This window comes from Pholcus phalangioides, unplaced genomic scaffold (assembly GCF_987345545.1).
Source record: "Pholcus phalangioides strain wild (caught in Gottingen) unplaced genomic scaffold, Ppha-v1.0 ptg000032l_1, whole genome shotgun sequence".
NCBI classification, from domain to species: Eukaryota; Metazoa; Arthropoda; class Arachnida; order Araneae; family Pholcidae; genus Pholcus; species Pholcus phalangioides.
Genome location: NW_028301622.1, coordinates 7668473 through 7683611, shown reverse-complemented (window position 1 = coordinate 7683611; position 15139 = coordinate 7668473). Strand labels below are relative to the sequence as shown.

Below are 15139 nucleotides of genomic sequence, written 5' to 3'. Positions count from 1 at the left end.
TTTTTTTCACAAATTTTTAGCCATTTTTGATTCCTCCTCTCGTCAGCTAAATTTCGTCATCTCTCATTCCACGCTCAAAAATTTATTTCTCAATGCAAAAAATATTTTTTAAAAATTAAAATTTCGAAAGAAACTACCTTTATATGTTGTTATAATCAATTTCTGTTACTTTCAAAGCTATTTGAAGGTTAGGAACTCGAAATTTCTTTTTTTTTTAAGAAATTCATTGCGACCGACCCTCTAATCCATATATGGTAAACCCTTGGCCCACGAACCAAATGTGGCCCTGAAGGTTATGTGATGTGCACGCAAACCCAATTTTGTAAAAATCAACTAAGCGGCACATTTACAGATCGCTTAAATGACCAGTGGCACATTTCCGGAGCATTTGAGTGACCCGTGGCACATTTTCAGATCATTGAAGTGGGCCCCGTGGCACATTCAAAGATCACTTAAGTAGCCCGCGACACAGTTCCAGAACACTTAAACGATCCGTGGGACATTTAGAGGTTACTTGAGTGTCATGTGGCACAGATATGGAGCACTTGAGCGCCCCCCCCATCCCCCAGTGCGGCTCTACATCACGCAAGTTACTCGCGGCGCATTTCCAGATTTTCTAAGTGATCCGCGGCATAATTACGGATCAGTGCTCTTGAATGATGCGTGGCACAGTTACAGAGCACTTAAGCTGCCCGGACGAATTTCCAGATCACTTAGATCCGCTAAATATTTTGAGGTCACTAAAGTGGCCCTGTAGGGGACTTATCAATAGGGATAATGTTGGTTCACGTGCCCATAAAGTAGCGAAAGGTTTTTCCCGTTTTTGGCGCACCGAATAAGATGCCATTAAGAATATTTCATATGTTCATAAAGGGTGGTTGATGACGTACGCATTAACCAAAAACCCCTCCCCCTTGTCATCAAATGTCAGCAAATCGGGAAACCCTCCCCCATCGATGCTGACGTAATACTTGAATGACCCCCTAAACGAATCAATTGTTTCTTATCTCATATTTATATTTTTTGCCGGTCCGCACATAACTCCTGCTGCATATTGGGTCAAGGAAATTTTTTAAGACAGGAAAAAAACTCAAAAACAGCCGATAGGTGGCGTACACACGTCAAAGAAAAGGTACGCAATTAACGAACAGAATGCCTCCAAATCATTTATAACAGCAGTATGTGTTCCACATGACCACCACAGGGAATAACACATTGCAGGTGTCACAAATCCAGCAACGGCAGAGTGCAGCAGGTCCACATACACGGTTTGCAACGGTGAATTGATTGTGGATTAGGAGCCCAAGTTCTTATAATCGTCTAATCTGCATATTTTCACCGAAGTCGCTCGCACCAGCGCCACTAATCGGCTGTTTTTAGTTTTTTTCCCGTCTTAAAAAATTTCACGTGACCTAGCTAACCCTGTAAACTGTTTTTATTTCGGTTATTTCCGGTTTTTATAAATTTTTAAATTTTCCACGGACTTTTTGCCCACCCTGTATTTGCATTTCTCGATCCTATTTATTTATTTCTTACCAGTCCACACCGAGATTCACCACATGAGCTGTAACCAATTGACAGATTAGTGAAAGATTTTCACGCACTTGCTTCTCGTAGGATGTGCATTATTGTGTGATTGAAAACAAAAAACAGTAACAAAATCACCCGATATGTAGTGATATAATCACTTTATATAATAATTAATATTAACGTCCCACATACACATTAATTCACCGTTTGTTCATATTTTTGCTAAACGTTTTGGGGACATCATGAAGTTTGTTCGCAATACGAGACGTCGGAAACCATAAAATTAGAGCAATTTTAAAAATTAATGACAAAAATGAGATTTTAGGTTACTAATAGCGAGTTATTAACACTTCAAGTGAAACACTGCAGAAATCATTAGACCCCCTTAACAATGTCATCTATTTTCATCACGTTGGCTTTCGTCCCGTTTTCAGCAGGTGCTAAGTAAGGGGTTAAAGCTGGGGTGCACAACCTTCTGCCGGCGGGCAAAATGCGGCTTGAAGAGGGGTTTAATCTGGCCCGCGAAAGTTGTTCCGGAGGAAAAGTATCAATACACACAACGATGAATACCTCCGCTGACCATATTTCTTTCATAAAAATACGGGATATCACTAAAAAATTTGTCAAGGCAAGTAAAGTTGCCAGTTACAGCCGAAATAGTTGTTAAAGGCGAGTGAAGTTGAAATTTGAAGCCCAAAAAATTTTCAAAGACAAGTCGCCAATTATAGCTGAAAAATGTATCGAGCCCAAATAATGTTGCCAACTATCGTTAAATAGACGGAAATTTTTGACATCCGCGGAAAATGATGCGTACTGCTAGCATAATGTAATTCACCGCAAAAAAAAACAACCCGCAGTACTAATGTACCCAGGGTGTACAGCTACAAGCATACATCGCATTTCACTGGCGAACTGCTAATTCTAGAGACATTCTTCCAATTAGGGAAAAACATCCAAATAACGTATAAAACTGAAATGCATCATTCATATTGCAAAAATTTGTATAGTTATCAAATTAAAAAAAAAAAAATTTCATACGGACACCCTGTGCTCGAAAACACAGTGCGAAAGTTGTTGGTCTCTGTCTCTCTCTTGATGCCAACAAAAAAAAAAAATTCCACGTTTTGAATTGTGACATTTGCTGAGATATTTGCGTTCAAAAAAAGGTGAAAAGCTGGGAAAAACGAAGATACATGCTGGTATAACTCGTTTTACTAGTTGAGAACCATTGACATAAAATGCGGGTCATATGGTCACTTTTTATGTACAAGTTGTCTCACGAGAGGTAGAAATATCGCATATCAGGCTCACGGACTAAACTTAGCTTTACGATATACAATATCTAGTCTTGTGAATAAGAGACTTTTAAGGAAGCGAGATATCTCGTTATTGCCGCTTACAGGGTTAAAAAATTCGCTACCAGTAGTTTAGAGCAGAGGTCTTCTGTCTTTTTCCTGTCACGAGCACCCCCTAAGCCAGGTTTTCCTAGAAGCAGGTCTTTACAGTGCGTGCAGCGTGAAAACTCTGATTGGTCAAAAAAAAACCTGAATTTCAAGTTTTTAACCAATCAGCATTTCCACGCTGCACACGGCTCAGAAATTCTACTCCTAGGGAAACCCAACTCTACGGCAAGTTTTACAATGAAATGACGATGATTTCAATCCTTAAATGCGATTCCTCCAAGGTTTCTAATTGGAATGTCGATCTCAAACGCTCGCGAGCACGAAATCGGGCACTCTAGGCACTTCAGGGAGCACCGTAGTGCTCGCGAGCAACGGGTTGAAGATGTGTGGTTTAGAGGTTTATTTCAGAGGACAAAAGATTCGAGTCTGAAATATATTGTCCTTGTAATTTTGATTATTCTGGAAACATTCCGTATCTAGAGGAAATATTTAACACGTCATTTCCACCTTGAAATGTTTTATAGGTATTGAAAATGGCCTCCACATATATTATCACATTTCCTCCTTCCATTATTATCATTTTGAACACAATCGCATAGTTCCTATTTACGGACAGGCACCTTAAACACACTTCTAATGGCCGTAGAAAAGAAAATGACACGAATTTTGGCTCGATTGCGCAACCAATGGCAAGTATAAAACTCATTTTCCCCTTTGAACTTTCCCGGTTTTACTTTGATGAAGGAAGATGGCGTCACGGGTTTTCTGCTAATACAGTTGCGTAATTAGTCCTAGAAACGTCTGTTGATGGAGATAGTATTACCTCAATCTCTCTTGAGAGAAAGAAAGAGGGAGGACGCGTCTTCTCTTGTGATAATCTGTGACTCTTGATGCCCCGAAGCGTTCCAGCACGAGACCTTGTGGATATGGAGGACAAGTCAATATTGCATCACCGTTTGTGGAAGTGGCAAAAACTCGTAAGGAGTGTCGACGTGTGTGTCTTAAATGACCAAGTTGAGGAAAAATGAAGTGTATTCTCTATCAAGGATGAGCCTATCGTAAAAAAATGATGATATAGGAAATGCTTAGACGGAATGGCTTTCAATTTCAAACGTATTCTCAAGTCTGGAAGGTCATTCGTATGTGATGGATCCCGTCATTGAAATTACCATCGTTTCGAAATAGGCTAGGTTTAGGCACAGGCGGATTTATAGTTTCGCTGCCTGAGGTTTACGAACATTTTTTTTTTGGTCGAACTTCTTTCACTCAATTCCAATTTTATTCCTCAAATTCGTCGACCTAGGCCAGCGGTTCTCAACCGGTGCTCCGCGTGAACTCTGCAGGGGCTCCGCGGCCTCTCGAGGAAGATTTGAAAAACTGTAAATTTGGAAAACAATAATTATAAATGTTTTTGAATAATAAAAGTAAATCAGTAACTATGATGGAGAAATAAATATGTCTACGGGGCTCCGCCATAGACATTATGTATTAGAAAGTGCTCCGCGAGCCAAAAAAGTTTTAGAACCGCCGCCCTAGGTTATAAGCCCGCTCATCCCCGACTGTCAATATGCTTCTGTCTCCATGTCAGTATTATGATCGCTCATTTTATATATCGAATTTTACAACCCGGACCTCGGTATAACGAAATCCTATTCAACAAATATTACGTTTGTGCTCACGAAATTACGAACTCTTATTCGACAAATTATTCATTTTAACGAATTTTTACAAGTTTTCATTAAATGGATTCACACAGGGACGGGAATTGAAGGAAAATGAATCATTAAATTCATTAAATAGGAGTTCTTTATATCAGGGTCTAACTATATTTATCAAACATAGGTACGAAAGCACCATGACTCATCTGGGAATATTTTTATTATTTGGAGAATTCATCAATTAAACTGGGGAGGCGGGTATTATGTATAAATTTATCAAATTTCTCCCAATGACGTTTGGGCATTGTGCATAATCACCGGTATAAACGCAATAAATTTATCAAAGTCACAGAGATAACTGGCGATTACGTATATTAACAGGATTAACAGGTTATTATGCATAATAGCCAATTTATCACATTTACTGTAACGTATCCAGCACATGCCAAATTAGAATTCAAAACGAAAATGATGTCCTAAGGACGATTATGCGAATGGTTCCGGAATGAATGAGATCCCTGTTGTTAATTGGACTCATTAGGACTCACGTCATTAACCAATAGTTGAGTATGTAACCGGTGACGTCATCGAGAGCAAACGTGGGCCATGGTTTCAGAAAGAAAAATTTTTTCCTTCATGTCAGGATAGGCCGGGGCTCTTAGAAAGAAGATCACAGGAAGCCGGCTTTTGACATGATATGAAAGAGAGAGAGAGGCTTTTCTATTCGGGGGCATAGTTTAATGAGGCGCTCGTTATGTCAGCCTTTAGCAGAGGCACAGCCCATTAACAATTTAAAATCCCTTCGAGCAAGTTTCCAGAAGTAATTATGTGCAGGTCTTTTTTTTTTTCTTTTTTATTAAGACAATAAAAAGGAAGGCAATTATTCACATTTAAGCTACTACTACCGTGATTATTCGGTGAATAACTAATTGCTGGTCGTAGTCGATGATGAAATAGTGGAATAAAATGAATAAAATTTTGCTTCCGCAATTAGAGCAGATTCACTTTTTAAGAGTCCGACTGTTGAATAAGGCAGGGGTGGCCAAACCTTGACACAAGTGGCACGCCATGGTATCAGGAACGGGCTTCAGTATTTTGCGGTCCAGTGCATAAACAGCTTAGCGGTCCTCCTAAAACAGGTTCTGTCAAAACTTTAGGCCAGAGGGTTAGATGCCTAAATTTTTTGGACCTTAGATGTCTGAATTTCAGGTCTTAAATATCTGAAATTTTTAGATCTTAGATGTCTAAATTTTAGGTCTTGGACAAGCCCGTCATTAGGGGGTCAGGGGAAGGCCGTTGACCCCCCCCCCCCGGCTTTTTAAAATACACTAAAAATGGTATATCTACAGTCGAATCCCGTTTTAACGAATACCGTTATAGCGAAAATCTCGTTTTAACGAACACTTTTCTAATCCCCAGATAAGTTTACATAGAAAGAATGCAAATACCTGAAATTCCTTTATAACGAAATTCCGTTATAGCGAATGATTTCTCCGGTCTCTTGGAGTTCGTTGTAACGGGATCCGACTGTATACAAATATATATGTACATACATTGAGTATATGTGCTTTGCCCCCCCCCCCCCCCCCGGAAAAAGTTGAAATGACGGTCCTGGTCTTGGATAACATTTGAAACTATTGCTTTGTTAAGTCAAAATGTAAGTTGGTAATTTTTTAAAGTTGAAATTAATCAAATCGTTTTTATCCCGTTTTGCGGCACCTAAAATTCATTTGCGGCCTCACCCTTCGCTCCTGCTAAAGTCCGGCCCTGAGTGGCACGCGAACGCTTTTCAAAAATCAAAGAAATTTTATATTCCATTTTTTGGATCAAAGAAATTCTCTTCAACTTTTAAACAATCTTTTTCTTACGAATGATGGTTTTTCGTAGGCTGCCAAACCTATATTTAGTACGGTAGGCCATTTTAAAATAACAAGTATGTGAAGAGAGTCTTTCAATTCAATACGTTTCCTCGTAGGTTTTTCATCTTTGAGCATATCTGCTGGACGTCCCTTGTGTACGCAGTTCGGGATGGTTCGCATGGGGAACATGCATTTTGTAATACAAATAACATTATATGTATATCCACAAATGCTTATTGGAAAGGGAGGGCCTGAGCCATGGTCCCCCAAGGGGTGGCCTGGCAAGGCTCCAGCCCTGGGGCAGGGGACGATTTTCATTATTTTTTGTTTTTTAACGCTATAAATCCATCATAAAAGGGCCCGTGAAAGTCTGGTCGGGAGGCTCCACAAAAGATTCCAGCCTAGGGGCCCTACTCCAGAATGTGGGGCCATGGCCTGAGCCCTCAGGTTCTGGTGTAGGCTTATATACCCAACGTTGTGTAAGCAAGATGATCTTCTACCGATATACTACATGCATACGCAATCCACTTTGGGATAATCGAATTTAACTTAAAAATTAAAACAATATAGAACTCAAAGTACGTGCAAGAGTACGTACGTCCCTTCTACTCTCTCAACCCCAAGAATACGCACCCCCCCCCTCCTGTTCTAGAATTCCAAAGAGTATGCAACTCCTCCTGCCCCATAATTCCAAAGAGTATGCAGCTCCTCATGCTGTAGCATTTCCAAAAGTATTTTTCCAAGAATACGCATTCCTCCTGCCCTCGCATTTCCATGAATACGCTCAACACTCCTGCTGCTTTTTTATGAAGATCCATGCTAGCTGGACTTCCGACTGCTTTAATACCAGAAGGATCTGTCCGGCTAATTGGTATGGTGTAGACCGGGAGTTTGGTTCGTAACCTATTTATCGCGATCTGAACTTGGGTCGCAAAGGCTTCCGAGATGGGTCGTACAAATGCTGCTGCTGCTACTGCGAAACCACTAGACAATTTAGATAACCAGTCAAGAGAATCAATGATGGCAATCAATTCAATCACTCCTCGTGTAGTTTCGAAACGTCCGAACGATTACGAAATCAGACAAATGGGATACATAATTCAGCCGAGTAGTTGATGGTGGATTGACGTCTTGCCACGAAACTTCCAAAAGCAATTTCCGGTGCTCACCTTCCACTTTGAATATCCCCATTGTGAAAGAAAGAACTCGCAGAATTTTCTGGAAGCATTGACGAGTCCAACAATGGCAGGTATGTATAATACAAAACCATTTAAGCTTCTACAGTCATAGCCTTTTTTTTTTCTCCCCTATTCTTTCCAGAGGCTATGTATATAGCCTATAATACTCCTTGTTTCTGCAGCTTAACCACCACCATCCTCGTTTTTGACTTCCATTAAAAAACCATTACCATCTCTGTCTGAAAAGGGCCAGCAGTCAGTCGACTTGTAGTGTTAACCTCTCGCAGGCACCTTGTAATACGAGTGTTTGTTCGAGGGAATAATAATAATGGAAGGGGGGAGGGGGAACGGTCCATTATAATCACATCATGGTGTTTATCGGGAACTCGCCGTGTCCATGATGATTGACCCTCACCGTCCACACTTTTATGAAATAAATGAATTACCCCCCCCCCCCCCCCGTGAGACATAGGTTCCGTCGTGAGATGGCCAAATCGTGATGTAGGGGAGGCGCGATGACCGCATGTTTACCATGCAACTCTTTACCACTGGGTTTTTTTGTTTGTTCGTTATTAAATAATGGTCAAATAATGACCGGTGGCCATCTTGGTTTCTTGTTCCGTTGAATTGAAGCTTTTTTTTTTTTTTCAATTGTTGTTGATCTGGAGATCTCTGTGATTATTCTCTACTCTGAGAGTGCACAATCTATTACAGCCGTTTAAAACTAAAATACCCTCCCTCCAAGGCCTTTTTAGGAGTACATGTTCTTTTTATGTGTATTATTATAGGAGTACGCACTCTTCCCCCCCCCCCGTGTATCTGGAAATACGCAGCATCCCTCCCACCTCGTATATCTAGATCACGGGTTTCCAACTTGTGTTCCGTGGCAGCTTTTTTCTTGTGGTTCCGCCTGATCAAACGCCATGGAACCCTCAAACATTCCGGAACCCGGAGAGCTTTCGAAAATGTTAGTTCAGGTGCCCACAAACTATCGAAAGGTTTTTCTCGTTTTTGGCTCACCGGGTAAGATGCTATTAAGAATATTTCACATTTTCATAAAGGGTGGTTGATGACGTAAGCATTATCCAAACCCCCCCCTCCCCCCCTCGATGTTGACGTAATACTTGAACGACCCCTAACAGAAAAAAACCCCATGTTTCTAAGTGAAATATTCGTTGAGACATTTAAATTGAGAAATCAGAGGGAAATTATGAAAGAGCAGCAAAAACTAACGGACACAACGCTCCTTTCCCAACTTTTCTCCGCTATTTTTAAATTAAAATATCTCTGTAAACAGTGCAATTAAAACGGGATTTTTTTTGGGGGGGGGGGTCTCAGAAAAGACAGGGCAACAACTTCCCAACCCGGAAATAAATTTAGATAAATAATAGAGTATACAAAATTTAGTTTGCTTATATTGTGGCGCATTGCATTTCGCATACAAAAATGTACTCTCCACTTGTTAATACAGTCGAATCCCGTTATAACGAACTCCAAGAGACCGGAGAAATCACTTCGCTATAGCCAAATTTCAGGTATTTGCATTCTTCCTATGTAAACTTATCTGGGGGGAATAGAAAAGTGTTCGTTCAAACGAGATTTCCACTATAACGGTATTCGTTAAAACGGGATTCGACTGTACAAGATTCATTGAAAGACTGGTTATTTGTGGAGATGAAGATTACACAAGTAAGGAAATTCATCTTTGCCCCCACGGGGACTCGAGTCCCGATCTCTCGCTTGCCGGACGAGTGCTCTACCATCTAATGTGGCCCCATCTGGTGGCCTACGTCATTCACGAGCCATTAGTTGATTTCTGTCGAGTTCATGTAGCGGACCCTTTCAACATATGTATGCTCCAAGGTTGAAAAATTCTATCTGCTCCCATAGCTTGGATCAGGGGTTTCCAACGTAAAAGCTTTCGCGGAACCCTTGATGGGTATGAGGCTATTCCTCGGAACCATTGGGGGGCAGTGTTTCTCAAAGTGTCCATCGAGGCTCCTAGGGGCCCAAGCAACCTTTTGTCAGGGGTGTCACGGCAACCTGGGGGACATAGATTTGTGTGCCTATTTATGCTTTGAAGTGATTCTTTTATATGGGAAAATATCTATCACTATTCTGGGGAGGACCCTTCCACCCCTCCAGTTGTGGCCTTGCCAATGCCTACCCTAAGGAGTTGTGCCTACCCTAGGTTAAACTTCAATGAGCTTTCTTCTTGTGGAGGTTTTATGCATGGCCGTCTCAGCATTATGGGTTCCCTGGGCAAAAGTGATGTTCTGTGGACCCATACTACTCGGAAATCTACTCTTTTCCGCTATAACGGTATTCGTTAAAACGGGATTCGACTGTACAAGACTGAAACACTGGTTATATATATGATGAAAGGCTCCGTTACATGAACGCGACAGCAATCAACTAACTGCTCGTGAATGGCGTAGGCCAACAGATGGGGGGGCCACATTGGAAGGTAGAGCACTCGTCCGGCAAGCGAAAAACCGGGGTTCGAGTCCCCGCGGTGGGGCAAAGATTTATTGGCTTCCTTGTAATCTTCATCTCCACAAATAACCACACTTTCAATGAATCTTGTACATTGTATTTTCTCCCTCAAAACTGGTCCAGGGTAATTTTTTTAACGCCTTTTGACCATTTTCTTAAATTGAAACTCTACCTCTACGGCGCGGGCCGTCGATGAAATAAAAGCCACATCAACACTTACGGGACACCCTGTATAATTTCACCGTAATTTCCCACGGACATCAATAAAAAAAAAAATAATAATAATAACCACGAGACACAATTCAGCTTCTGGCACAAAACCCAGGAAACCATCTAAAGACGGCGCACGAATATAATAACGATAATATTAATAAATACCATCCACATAGAGGTATAACCCCTAACGGGGGTATACCTATCTTACGGATAAAGATTGTCAATGAAAGAGAATTTTTAAGAGAATTATCATTCTCCCCCCCCCCCTTATAATCTTATATTATCATCCAAACTCCATCTTTAAAGTGTTTTTTTTTTCCCCGGCGCTATTATAGAAGTTTGTGACCTTTAAATATAGCCTCAAGGCTAGGTTTCAATCACGGAATCGGCGGTAATAGCCGCCGTCTTGTTCTTTTCAACACCTTCTTCCCGTATTTTTCTTATCTTTTTTTTTTTTCCTTCGACTTTCTCCAAACTCTTCTTTTTTTATTATCGTAATAATAATCATAATAATCATGTAAGAAGAAGAACGTGTGGTAATTCTTCCCGTTTTTAGCCTAAAAGCCCTCCATTTTCTCTCTTTCTCTCTTGGCTATGAGGTCACTCACCATCTTAGACATCTCTGAGAAACACTTCTCTTATTATTATTATTACTTCCTATATGAACTCTTTTTCTTTTTTTTAGTCTCTCGGTGGTTTTCTTCTGCGAATGCGTAAACGTTCTGCTCATCCGAAATGTTTTGTATAGGTGTGTTTTTGTGTGTTATACCGTGTGTGTTTGGTGTTGAGGAAGTTTCCGGGAAACGCCGCAACTCTTCCGGAAGCGTTTTCGTTTCCTGTATTTTTGAGTTTTTCACAGGAAAAAGGATGGTTACGTTTTCGAGAGAATTATTCCTAAGTAATTTTAAGGTGGCCCTTTTTGTAAAGACGTCTTTTTTGGGAATTAGGAAAGGGATGGTATCGATGACTAGTCGTGAAGGGTTTTCATTTGTGAAATTGGAAATGTTTTATTTCTATAAAAATGCTAGCCACAAATTTGGCCTTAAAAGTACAGGGTGATTCAGAAAAGATGGGGAAGACTTTAAGAGGTGATGGTAAACATCAATACAAGCAATTGTCATCAAAGAATGCATGGTCTAACATGAAACGCAAACGCGCTAGCGCGTTCCGAAACGGCCGCTCAGCAAACGTTAAAATGGCGTTCCTGTTGAAATTTATCGGGAGAAAAAGAAAGCCATGCATGCAAATGCAACCTGGGGGAAGAAGAAGAAACCGTATGTGTAAATCGACGTCACAGTGAATAGAAGGTGCGGACGCCAGCCCTGTGAAGTTATCCCAGCGTACAGCCGTTCTAAGAGTTGTAACGTACGGGATAATGGTGCCCTTTAGTAATACTGAAAAAGCAGACATGCATTTCATTTACAAAGCTGCAAACGAAAGTACCATAGAGGCAGCACGAATGTACGGTGATTTTCCATAGGTTTTTATAAAAAAAACTCCTTCGATTCGTTCTAGATACGAGAGGATAATTTGAGGATAAGTTTTTTTTAAACGGCCCTATAAGAAAGTGAAAAACTGACCGAAGTTTAAAATAAAGAGCTCGGTGTTGTCAAAGTTAATTTAAAAATTTGTAATAAAAATTTCAATCGAATGTTAATCGTATCGATCGAGTCGATTAACTCAAGTAAAATTTTAAATGATTAAATGAATAGATTAACAATTGATAGATCAACCGACTTGATTAATCGGTTATCTGGACTATCCCTAATCTAGTTCGATAAAAATTTGAATAATTAATAAATTTTATAATGTAAAGAAAATATTTGGAGATTTTCTAAAACGCTCCAAAATTTTAGAAATTTATATAAAATTATGATAATTTTCTGGACTTAAGTGAATGTTATAACCTCTCGAATACGATCAAAAATTTAAACTAAAAAAAGAAAAACTCAGGAATACTATAGAAATTTTCTTATTAATAGATATTTTTAGAAAATTCAATTTAGATGTCAGAAATTAAGGTTCTGGAAGTCTTTGGAATTGGAACTATTCGAATTTTATTTATTAGTTATTAAGTTACAGTATAATATCCGGTATTTATTGAATAATAGAAAGAAAATTTTTAAAATGTTTGTGATATCGAACTTTTCTCAAAAGTGAATTTTAGAAATTCTTTGGAAAATGGATATCTCGGAAAAAATTTAATCGGATTTTTAAAAAAAAATCAGAAATCTAAATTTTGAACATTTATAAGAATTTAAATTTTAAGATTGAATTTTTAATTTTGGTTTTCAAAAAAAAAAACTTGAAAAATGGAAATTTTAATTAGAAAAAAATGTATTCAAAATTTTCGAATGTTTTTTCAAATTCTCAAAAAAGTCAAAAACATTATAAATTTTCGGAAAAATCCATAAGCTAGAAACCTTACTCAATCACATGAATTCTACTAATACAAACTAATTGAAAATAAATTCATTCAAATAAGAAAGTAAAATGATTATTTTTCAAAAAATTGCACTGTGATTCAAGAATAATTTTTTTCATTAATTCAACGATGTTTCATTGTTCAACGATGGTAATTTTATACGATCGTTTATTATTGATTATTTATACCCGATATCGTCGACGTGTTGATGAATTAATAAAATAATCCCTTAAATTTTTAATTTTCTTAAAGTAAGGCAACAATGCAACTTTTTTTTATTAATTTAAATTCCAAAAAAATAGATTGTTTTTATTAATTCAAAGAAATGAATGCTTATTAAATCAACTGACTCAATAATGAATTTTACTTAATTCAACAACAAGCCGCAAATGGATTTCTTATCAATTCAACCGCAAGTTTATAATGAATTTTCAAATTTTCAATTTCGTTCATCAACTTTAACATTAAGTCAATAATACGTTTTTATTAGTTCGTTATTCATTCCAGTAAACAGTTAATTTGTTTCAAAAACAAAAACGTAGCAAATAGGTCAAATCACCTCTAAATTTTTTATTTTGTTCAAAAAGTTCAAGAGGAAGTCTATAATTTTTTAGTAGTTCATTAATTCATTCCAAATCAACAGTAAATTTTTCTTATTAATTCAACAACAAGGCATAATTAGATATTTCATCAATTCAACAGTATATGACATGAATGTCGCTCTCCACTTGTTAATACAAGATATACAGAAGACTGGATGTTGTGAGTCCATCACAATACAAGGTATACAGAAGACATCCAGTCTTCTGTATATCTTGTATTAACAAGTGGAGAGCGACATTCATGTCATATATATAGCCCTCTGGTGGCTCGTCGTCCATGAGCTATTAGCTGATCGGTTTCACCGTCCATTGCACGGTTCCGTTCGGCATATATACGCTCTAGCGAAGGAAAATCTCTATCTCCTCTGTAGCTTAGTGGTCAGAGCACTCGTCCGGCAATCGAGGGACCCGGGTTCGACTCCCGGTAGAGGCAGAGATGAGTTTTTTCCTTCCTTAAAAAATTAACATCTCAAATAATAAATATCTTCACAACATCCAGTCTTCTGTATTATCTTGAATTCAACAGTAATTTCAAGAATTAATTTCTTTTTCCCTCAAAATAACTCAACAATAATCTTTTTTTTCCTCAATAACTTGTCAACCCGGGTGATTTCTACTTAACTAACATATATAATTTACCAATTATTAATTAGCAAGATTTCGATCGTATAGTGGTCGTAAATTGCGTTGTTTGACATGAAATAACCAATTACTTAACCCAGTAAGTACAATCAAGGCGGCGCTTTTAAAGTATATAAATATTTAATTTAGAAATGACAATTATAGTCGTCAGCATTATGTAAGATTCTCCTATATCCATTTAAGAGAATATATTGCAATACCCTCAACGAGAGAGTGATACAAGTTATTAACTTATGCATCTGAGAGACAAGTCAACATGTAACATCCTGATCCCTTACTTAACTGGACATTCAGGCCACATGAAAAGTGAATAAGTACTCACCCCAGTCCACGTCTGCGATCTCACTGCCATCCTAAATCTGCTCGCTACATTCAAACAGCACTACGGCACTTTCATATACCGTGAGCGACTCTCTACTAGAGCCTCAACTGACACTCCACAATTCCAAGCCTGCCTCAGACTTTCTCATGCCAACCTCCGGGAAAACTCCGAACTCCCTCTCTCAGCCAAAAGTCCTCTACCATCGGGAGACTCCTGATTTTACCTCTTCCTCGTCTCCTCCCTAGAACTCCGGATTCGCTCCGTAATTCCACTCTTCTTCCCGAGCTAACTTTTAATTTGATGCTTGCAGCCTGAACCATTGGAATTCTAATTGGCCATTCCCGATAGAAGATCTGTCCCATTCATGTGTCTTAATAAATTTCCACCCTTCCCATATAATTTGAATGCTACCTGCACCTTCGTATTAACACATAAGGCCACCCACATGTTACCTGCAGAACACAGGTGCTCAAATGTGGGCAATGCGGCTTTGTATTTAGATGATATCCATTTCAAAGCGAGCCCATCCTTACCATTCATTAATTCTAAAATTTCATTATTCTCGCTCTCCATAACTTTTCCACACCTACGCCTCAAGAATCGAATCGCACATTCCGTGACAGCTCCTATTCACGTATTTTAGCAAGACACCTTTCTCCTGTCACCAAGCCCTGGGCCTGCCCCAATGCATTGTCAGGTGACGATTACACACCCGTGTGAAAGTCGCATCGGCTGAGGGTAACCTATGCACGACGATTTGATCTCTTTCTAATAATATTCTCGCTCTCTTCAATACCCTCTCTTTCTT

General features: G+C 38.9%; 1 protein-coding gene across 1 annotated transcript in view; it reads left to right on the top strand.

The window, feature by feature from the left end:
• Positions 1–15139, top strand: part of LOC149066853 (uncharacterized) — a 428124-nt gene that overhangs the window by 75251 nt on the left and 337734 nt on the right. The gene's annotated exons all lie outside the window — the stretch shown is intronic.